The 10,583-nt window shown below is 33.5% G+C and overlaps 1 protein-coding gene and 1 long non-coding RNA gene across 2 annotated transcripts in view; both read left to right on the forward strand.

The window, feature by feature from the left end:
• LOC134851600 (uncharacterized) overlaps window positions 1-10,433 on the forward strand; it is a 28,118-nt gene extending 17,685 nt beyond the window's left edge. The window contains exons 2-3 of the long non-coding RNA XR_010164243.1: window positions 2,534-2,821; window positions 9,917-10,433. This is a non-coding gene — a long non-coding RNA (uncharacterized LOC134851600). The remainder of the gene's footprint in view (window positions 1-2,533; window positions 2,822-9,916) is intronic.
• The window catches only part of LOC134851742 (coiled-coil domain-containing protein 63-like), a gene marked incomplete in the record, with an annotated part of 375,128 nt that overhangs the window by 45,047 nt on the left and 319,498 nt on the right, over window positions 1-10,583 (forward strand).

Below are 10,583 nucleotides of genomic sequence, written 5' to 3' on the forward strand. Positions count from 1 at the left end.
CTTTTAGTTTGTAAAGTTCGTCTAAACTGTTGGTTTCTGATTCTGAAAATGCGTTTCGATTTTTTGAAAATCTTTTTCGTGTTATTTGTCTTTGTTTAGTTATTATTTTCCTCTTTAGTGTTTGTCGTTTTGTTCGAATGTATCCAACTGTTTGTGTATGAGGTGTGATTACAAGGTCGTATTTTTTGTTATCTATTTCACAATTGTGTAAAACGATTGTTTGTTTATTTCCTAGGTTTTTAAATGACATAAGGTTTAGAATGACGGATGCAAAGGGTTGTTAAATGATTTCTATTTTCCTAAACTGTTAGTTCTTACGATTTTTTGGTTAGCTTAACCTGGGTCTATTTGTTCAGGGTTGGAGAGAAAAGTATATCGATTCCGAAGAATGATTTTTACTTTCTCGTGACTAGTATAAGCTAAGGTGTTAACTTACTTAATCTTACTTAGGGGTAGTGATTGTGTTCAAGGGTTGGAGAATAGTAAATCGATCCACAAGGTTCAGGTATAATTAGAACGCGAGTAGTTCGTTAGATACTATTTTAAACTTACTAAGTCTAAGATTTATCCTGGGTCTGGTAAGAGGGGGGGTCAAGTGAAGGATGAATAACCGAAGTTCTTCACTATTTATCCTAATTTGAATGATTAGTTTTGTTTAAAAATTTCTATTAGTCTTGGGTCTTTAGAAAGGGTTGGGTAGTGAATCGACGTTTGAGGTCGTTAGACACTAATTAAGTGGGTGGGGGAGAACAAAGTTGTTCTGTTTGATCCAAGGATAAGCCTTGATGATCAAGTTTGAAATTTAATTAAGTAGAAAATGATTTAAGATCCAAGGATAAGCCTTGATGATCTGATTTTAAATTAAGTGACTTTAAGTTTTAATAAAGTTTTAAATTTGTGTAAAGGAAAGATTTAGTGTTTTATGATGTTAGTGAGTTGATGATTGCTGTTATGTTTTAGGTGATGAAGCTGGAACAACAGGATGATTTATGATTACTAACCATTTATTGTCATGCTACTAATTTTTATTTTTATTTTCCAATAAATATTTTTCAAACATGTTTTGTATAATACTGCAGAGTTTTAGGAAAACGATCTTAGATCTTTTTATCAATCGTTATTGTATAATATTAATTTTGTTTAGCGCCTGAAATGATTTTGAAGAGTAACTTCAAGGTTTTATGTTTGCAAATGGAAATCTAAATTCATTGCAAGTAGTATTCGAAATATAAAAGTTTGTTCTGGCTTTTGCCGAACTATCATATAACTATACGGCAAGTTTCTACTTTGTCGTATGTCGTCTTTGGTTCGAGGTCTTCTTCCAATTCCGGGTAGTTCTGTTATGGTTCGGAATATTGGCTCTGATCTATTGAGTCGGAGAGACATTTCAATTAAATTATTGTCGTATAACATTTTGTAAATGTTTTTGTCTAATTTCTAATCTATTTTTGGTTAATTCTAATCTAGTAAGGTCTTGTTCGAGACTTATGGTCGCACCAGATGAGTTAGGACCGAAGTGTAACTCATAGAGTAATTTCGGATAGGGTACACCGTCTGCTCGTCACGCTATCTTATTTTCGGCCGGATAGATTCGTGCAACTTCTTAGTCTAATACCGATCCTAATCTTACTCTTATACTATCTAGTCTCAGGTTGTTTAACTAGTCTCTGCTAGGCTCAATAGATCTAGGGTATACTGGTTTATTGCGGCTGCTGAAGTGCTCGGGAGAGTCCAACTAATTTCTAAGTTAAATTCAAATCTCTCTGGTGCTGAAATTACAAGTAACTTCAGCACTTACAAATAAGTGGGTTGTTAGTTAGATGGATCATGATTGGTTAATATTAAATACTTTACATTGGTAAAACATTTAATTTATCCAATCATAAAATATAGTTTAGATCAGGTTCCAATTTGTTCAGCTGTGATGGCTTAAGCTCGATTTCCTTACGCTCGACTCAAGCCGTAATCAAAAAGCTACTGCAGATAGGGGGTATAGCTGAGGTGACCGTTTGATCACGGTCAAAGTAATATTTTTGTCGACATTTTGGGACCAAGTTAACATCCCCCCCCCCCCAAATCCGGTTAGGGGGGAGGATGTTAAATTGGTTCTGAGCTCGAATTATTAGCCAATCAGAATAGAGCTTTTTACATGCAGCGCTAAGTAGATTTAAATTAAAAAGTGGAGCGATGTTGACTTTGATCCACATTTTGCATCAAGTTAACAGTTAACAATGGGGGTTGATAAATGGGGGGACCTCAGACGATAAGCAAATTAGACGGAGGTACTTAAAAGGAAATTAGACGGTTTTGCAAAACTGCAATTGTGAGAAAATAGACGAAAGTGAGAGAAATTAACCTCGTTTGCACACAAATTGCGTTAGAAAAATAAAATTTCCGAGACCCCGTTAACAATAACTTAACATTTACTTAACATAATTAAACATTTACCAGTAGATGTCCATAATGTAGCCGGAAAATAAACATTTTAGAGCGTAAACACCCAAACTTTGCGTTTAATTTTGTCGATATTAAGATTCGATGACAGTGATTATAAATTAAGTTGAATTTATTCAGTTAGGTTCATTGTACGCTGAAATGCGCAATCCAGCCTCTCCATGCTCTCGGATATTACAGAGAAGATACATAGTCGTGGGTTGCTTCTGTTTATTGATTTTTCTTCCATTATTTTTACCTTCTATTTCAGACTTTACTTTTTATTTTGAGAGAGCACAGTTCACTAAATCAGATCTCTTCGGCTTGTGTACCGACCAACTGACATTTTGCATTCCGGGACTTCAAAACTTCACCGTTTTTCCCATCCGTGAGTATATCCAATTTGGTACTATACTATGATAGAGTGATCCGTCGAAAAAGCAACTTTGCGATAGACAGGTCCCACATGCATTTCGCATGTTATAATTTTGAAAACTATGTGTATAAATTATTCATTTCAAAAAATCTTGCAAATTATGTTCAGCCAGAAACTTTTCAGATTGAAATTGGTAGTTACCCGCACTGACAAATAGGGTTTCGGATTTTAAACCGAGGCAAATCGATTAACAATGTACATTTTACGAACTTAAATGGATTTTAAATCGATTTAAATTGAACTTTTTTGGAAAATTTAGATCAATTTAAGTGTCTAACAATCGATTTAAATCGTCTTGGATGGATTTTCAGACTCACTAAAATCAATATTTTTGCTAACACGGCAAAAAACATACTCTTCAGAATCAAATTAAAATATTTAATTTTCAATTTTTATATAAAAGCTCACATGCCAGATTTAAAGAATTCAAAAAATGATATACATATATCAAAGTTTAAGCTCGAAAATATGCCATGAAATCATAGAAAATTATTGTAAATCAGATTATGGGAAAATCCTATGGAACAAACAAGAAAAGAATCAGAAAAAAATTTTGATCTCAATAAAATGCAATTAAATCATAGGAAATCATGAATGTAAATCAGATTGTGAGTAAAAACTTAGGAAACGAAATAAGGATCAGTTTTTGAACTCAAAATATGCAAGGAAATCATAGAATTTTATCGATATTTTGGTATTTTTATTTGGTCTTTTTTATGCTACAATACGCTATGGGTGTAAAATGAAAAAAAAAGATCGGCAACAAATAAATGCAATTAAAACTTAAAACTGATGAAACTCGAATGAAAAAAAAAACTAATTATATCGATTCAAATCCGTTTTAATCCCCTCAAAAACAAAAACAAATTCAAACTGGAAAAAACGGATTTAAATTGATTTAAAATTGATTTGGATCAATTTTTGTAGCTGGGTTTTACAGTCAATTTAAATCAATTTTCAATCGATCCAAATCAATTTTTAGTTTTTTTTTTAATATTTGTACTTTTTTCATGCTAAAAGTGATCTAAGTTTTTTCAAGATTTTTTTTCATACTAAAATCGATTCTAATCCTTTTTTGTCAGTGCGGGTAATTTATTGCTTATATAAAAAAAATTGTTCGCTTCTGTTTATTTTACAGTTTAACAAACATAATTGTGTTACCTTATTTGTCATCAAAACTCATTTTTGGCGTTTTTTTTTTCAAATTTTCTTCTCAAATGGCGAGGGGCGAAAATTTACGAAGTAAACAAAACTTTACGATATTGAAGAATTTGAGAGCTTTAGGTGTCTTATTCTCAAGGGACCTGGTTATTTTGAAGGGACCGCTCTATCATAGTAGCACCTCCAATTTTTATATTATTTCCTGGTAAATTTGCCCGACTCAAAAATTGAGTGCAACATTGCAGCCCGACTGCGGAATTGAATTTCGGTCGAGCCATCCTTTTGCGGATGACCGTCTATTCGGGTTAAGTAGCAGTATTTAGACAACCGCGTATTCAGACTAGTCAGTAAGCAGACAAATGCTATAGAGAGTTGCAAAAAATTCGACAGACAGAACTAATTAAAAAGATCAATTGTCTAGACGTCACGGAATACTCTTATTTTCAACGTCGAATAAGAGTATTATACAACGTCGAAACAATAAACACAACGTCGAAAACAATAAACACGACCAAAGCTAAAACAGGACTGCTCGTATCAAGGCGAAGCCCTGAATTTTCCGACTGCCTCTTAAGGTCTATGGAGCAGTAATAACATGAAGAAATAAAATGTAATAAATAAAAATGAGTTTTTAAAAAAAAAAAGAATTTTTTTTGTGAAATTTATCCTTCCACGCGCCATATAAAGTACAAAGTGATAGAAGTTGCTCATATTAACAAATCTATTTTGGCAAATAAGCTTCCTTCGACCAATTTGGAATGATTTTTAGGACGGAATATTTCTTCGCTTACGCGCGTTAATTGTCCCAAATTGGCAAAAATTGCAATCTTTAAACCCCCATAACTTCACAAAAATTAATCACAGATGAAATATCTTTTCAAATTTAAGCTCAGGACAAATATATTTTTTGAATGGTGTAAACAAATTTTCCTCAAAGATAGTTAGTGAAAAAGTCGAAATGTGTCTGAAGAAAAAAAACCACCTGAGCACAAATATTCCGTTACTTTCGTTACGAAAGTCGAAACAATAAACACAACGTCGAAAAATCATTAAACAGAGTTTCGCTCAAAATCAATAACCACGGCGGGCAATTGCATCCGAAGCGTCGAATAGTAAACCTGGAAACAGGAAAATTATTGCTCAGGTTTGCTTATGTTTTTCTGCGATTAGTTTCCAAAATTTGAATGATTCGATCATATTCACTTCCGTTTGTTTTTTATGGGGCGGAATATTTTTTTGTTGATAATAACTCTAGAGTTTGATTTTTCAACTTATTTTACCAAACGTTTTATAGTAAAATCTGCATGCTCATCGCAGTATTTAAAATATAGGCTAGCATAGTCATAGGATAACCGTCAATCTCGCATTTTGAATTTGGCTTGACAAAAAATTCAAGGTTATTCGGCTTCACATTTTGCATGCAAAAAAATGTCGAAAAGTACTGATTGCTCATTTTAATTAATTCTGTCTGTCCGATTCTTAGCTATTAATCATATAGTAACCAATCAGAATCGAGACAAGAAAGAAATTAATCATACATAAATTTTTATTTCATTAAAATGCTTGCTCATCTCGATTCTGATTGGTTCGGAGGTCTATTCGCAACAAATTTTTTGAAATTTTGTCGTTTAACCTCAAATTTTTTTTTTCAGCGGAACTCAGAAATGTTAAAATAATTGACTGATGTAAAATGTGTACTTTGGCGTCAGATTGAATCCCGCTCGGGCAATTTATTTATTTATTTTTTAAATTTAAATTGCTCGACTTAAACCAAAATTTTTTAATTTAAATTGAGCGGACTCGTAAATTACATTTATATAAATTGAAATTAATTTAAATTGGTGGTAACATTTACCGGACTTTTTTCAAATTTTTGCTTTTGTAATTTAGAGCATCTAATCAGCTCCGCACTATGTGATCACTTGTGGGCGTTTGATTTTTGAAAATCTGTCGGTTTTCAGAACATTTTTTATTTTTTCATCAGAAATATTTAAATTAAAGCGCCATCTCTCTGATTAGTTCATTTCCTCCATTTGCTCAGACATAGTTAGTTAACCACAAAAAAATAGTTATTGAACTAAAATCCGGGCCTGCTGTTAATGCAAAATTTAGCAGACCGACCTTAAAAATCAACAATGTAAAGCACAAACGCCTACATGTGCGATTGATTTTGTACTTATGTCAGGTGGGCAGTCAATGGGCAAAATCGTCTAAAAGCAGAAAGGGTCTAAGAGCAGAAAAACCGACAAATATTGAGCCAAACGGGTTAATGGAATAAAACAATTACTAGAATCAACAATACTACCAGAGAACTGAACAAATTATACATTAAGAATGACCGAATTATACATTAAGAATGACCGAATGACCAAATGAACCATGGGCGAAAGACCAAAAACAAAAACAGTCGAAAGTCAATTACTAAATTGAATGAATTGCCGTTCAGCTAAACTGAATTAAATGAAATATTATTTTGCTTCTTTTACAACAAAATCCTTGAAACACAAAGTTTTTTTCAAATTCGCCGGGGGTCAGTGACAATTTGAAATTTTGCATATTTCTGCCGTTTTTATATTCGGACAATATTAATATGAATTCCCTGGAAATGTTATAACTTATATTGAATTGCGTTATAACTTATATTGAATTTATGCAGACTCAAAGCAATTAACGCTGACTTCAAAGATGGCATCGTCGAAGTAGCGACCGCGTCGAATTCCCATAGGTTTCATACGTTCACTAGGGTGTCCGGCAAATGAAACGACAGCTACTAAGACGACAACCGGGCCGATCCTTAGGACGATACTATATTTGATGTTTTATCAGCGTATTTAAGGGCTGGGGGACGCTCTCTTTCTCAGGGATTCGATCCCTTGCCGACCCAAAGGGTCCCCCCTTTGAACCATTCGAGTAAATCCTAGATCCGCCCTTGTTCTAGTAAAACGGAAAGTAACCAAGATGTTTTATTGGTAATTTCATTGATTTCATTTGTTGAAACGCTTTGGTGCTCAATTTTTGCTTGAACCCAAAATTTTTGAAAACTTGAACATTTTTCCAATAGTTGTTTTTTTTCCTGATATTTTTAAGAGAAAACCCAGTATGAGCTGCACCTTTTGGCGTTCAATTTTTTCACGCACACTACACTTTTATTCATCATTTTTGGAAGTAAATGCGTGTTTTTTTCGGTTCTTAGTAATCCTTACGAATAATTTGGGTGTAATTGCATTTGAACTGTCTTCAAAAGAAAATTCTTGATCCATTTTTATGCATACCACCGCTGGTCTTTTGACTTTATCCGTTATCATATTATTTATCTCGTCATGTAGTGGGGGGTTCATGGTCAGTTGCAGTGAATGTATTTGTTGGATTAGGTTTTCTGCTTTCGACTTTTGTTTTTAGTAACTTATATGGCTTTGATACGTCTTCTCTTATTTTCTGATTCGTCCTTACCCACCGTGGAGTTATTGGCAAGATTTTCAGAAAAACGTTCTTGCTCTCTTTCCTTGTTTCTCTATTTAGGACTTTTCGAAAATAACGGAATATTTGTGCTCGGGGTGGTTTTTTTCTTCAGACAAGTTTTGATTTATAACTAGCCTTTTTTGACAAAATTTTTAAATCATTCAAAAGTTATTGCTCTTTTATGCTTAAAATGAAAAGATATTTTATCTATAATCATTTTTTGCCAAATTATGGGAGTTCAAAAAGTGCCTAATAACGCGTAATCCGTCCTCGAAATCGTTCCAAATTGGTTGAAGAAGCTTGTTTGCCATAATTGATTTGTTGTTAGGAACAAGGTCTACTTTCTTTTCGGGGCGATGACTTTCTCAAAAAATGTCAAAATGGAAAAAAAAATTTTAATTTTTTTTTACAATTGAATTTTTCATGTTATTACTGCTCCATAGACTTTAAAAGGCAGTCAGAACATGCATGGTTTCGCCCTGATACGAGCAGTATGTTTGTTTTTGTTGACGATTCTCTTTTTGTGGTTTTTTCTTGATAATTTTCTGCTGAATGTTTTGTCTAATGCGCTTTTTGATTGGCGAGATTTTTTATTTCGGATTAGCGAAGTCGTTGTAAATTGTCGTTTCAAAATCGATGATTAGTTTGTTGTACTTGAGTTGTTCCTAGTTGATTACAAACTTCAATCTTCATTACTGCTGTTCCGTTCAAACTTAATTTAACTTAGTAGCCTTTTTTAAGTTGCTCATTTTTGGAAAATTCATATGATTGGTTTTATCTCTAACTTTTGATGGTGCTTGTTTCCTTCAGAGCCCAACGTGTTTGAAGGATCTGGAGTCATTTTTCCTGTTTTTTTAATGTTATAACTGAGAGTTTTTCATGAGTTGCGTCTTTTAGGGTTGAATATATTGCTACTTTTCTACTATCAAGCCAATTTTATGTAAATGCGTGTTTTAAGGTTCTGCTTGTATATTCAACCTTAAATTATCTAGAATTGCAGTTTTCTTCAACGCCGTTTTACCACAACGCCGTTTAAAAATACCAGTATTTCTTGTTTTATGCTATCCTTGATCATCTATCTCATCATAGTGAGTGAGTTCAGGGTCATTTGCAGTGAATATGCGTGCCCGTACCCAGCGGAGGCTGTTTTCTAGAAATTTTCTATCGATTTTTCAGCAAAGTTTTCTCGTATTTTATGTGCAGAAATGATCTATTTCTTTTCTAGTTTAGAAAAAAAACAGTTTCTGGCGAGGAAATACCAGAAATCAGTTCGCTGCTCAACCGCACGAGATAAACATACTTCGAGTATACACAATAACAGTAGCAATGCAATGCAAATTAACGCAGTATTACTTTGTATCATGTTGCTAAAACTATTAATCTTCATCAAATCTTGTGGCCTAGTTGTTAGCACAACTGCCTCGCAGATTAAAGATCGGGGGTTAGAGTAAAAAAATAGCCTAGATTTAGCTACTTTCTGATCAGAAATAAGATAAGAAATAAAAAATGTTGTAAGAAATTCCCTGCTTCATTTAAATATTTAATTAAGAATTTTGATTAGATTAAAAGTATTTCCGGCCAGAAATAGAGAATTTTCTCGGTACGGGTGGTGCCTTGTGGTCTTCTTGCGTTTTGTATGCTAATTTCTTGTTATTTTAAGCAAATTGTCTACTTTTTTTTTACTGATTAGGGTATTATCTACTGAGCGATTAAAAAACTTACACAAAGATATTCTCCAACAAAACCAACGTAACCAGAATCTCGAAAATGAGAAAACAACGAAAAAACAAGAACATTACGAGGTAAAACTGTGTGTTTTGCGATTGTTTTAAAGCGGACTCCGCAACAAGGACGCTCTCTTTGTTCTTTTTTTGTTCTTTCATTTTCTTTGATCGTTCCGACAAAATTTTTACAGGAACACAGTTTGGCCTCGTAACGAAAAACACTTCAAAAAATAATATCAACGGTTACTTTTTTTGAAGTGTTTTTCTTGTGTTTTTTAGTTTTTTTTCACCTTTTCGAGTTTTTTGTTTTGTTGGTTTGCTCGAGATTATCTTTTTGTAAGTTTTTGAAAATTTTATGGTGAATATTTTTTGTTCGTCAGCTCCTCTACAATTCCGTTTCATTTTTTATGTTCCTCCTGTCATTCTGTCTGATTAGTGTTTCTCCCTTGACTAATTGCAAGACAATTTGAGGCGCTCTCAGTCACGATACGATTAAAGATTTTGAGAAGGTAATACAAGTTTTTAATCAGTGGTGCCATCATAATAACCTGCTGCAACGTGTTCAAGTGAGAGCTGAAAGAAACTTTTGTTTCAATTTAAGTTTTCAATCTTCTATCTAGGTTGCTCTTTTGCCAAGGTGTCACTAAATCATCTTTTAATCTTGATTCTACCAATTTCAATTTGTAAAATTGAACTGCTTCAGATTCAGCGGAGATAGAAGGGATCGAACCTATTTTCAATTTCTCGAATTTGCAACGACAAATTTTCAACGACAAGTTTGTTACCATATTTGACTGCTTATGCGATGAGCGCTCTTTGAAAGAGCCGCGAAATCAACTAAGTTTAATCTTTCAAGTCTCTGTGAACGGATTCATTGGAGACGTCAAAAGATCGTGGGAGTTAATTCGCCGAAAATGGAAATGCCAGTTCCTAAACGATTCCGGAAAAAATGAAACGTCTTCTGTGGAGTATATTGCTGGCCGACAAGTTGAGCGCCCATATTTAAACACTATGAGCTATTCGCACGGAACTTTGATATGTTATTTGGAATCTAAAATTCGAAGGTGCCCTGAAAGGGCGTCTTTGCTACTTGGAGAACAATATCCTATTACCAACAGTTTCAAGGGATCAATTTAACTTGACACGTTTCTCAAACTGGTAATCCAGATAACAAAAAAATCATAATAAACAGGCATGCCTAGCTCAACATGTTGCTAAGTCATTTTCCAACAAATAGAATTAGATGGAACCTAAAGTTTGACTTTCCGAAGTTTAAACAAAGAGTGACATTCGGATGGACAATTGAATAATTGCCAAAACCAATGGAGTTTTTGATGTGGGACAACAAATTTTCAAATTCCTTAAATATT

Source organism: Symsagittifera roscoffensis, chromosome 7 (genome assembly GCF_963678635.1).
Source record: "Symsagittifera roscoffensis chromosome 7, txSymRosc1.1, whole genome shotgun sequence".
Lineage (NCBI taxonomy): Eukaryota > Metazoa > Xenacoelomorpha > Acoela > Convolutidae > Symsagittifera > Symsagittifera roscoffensis.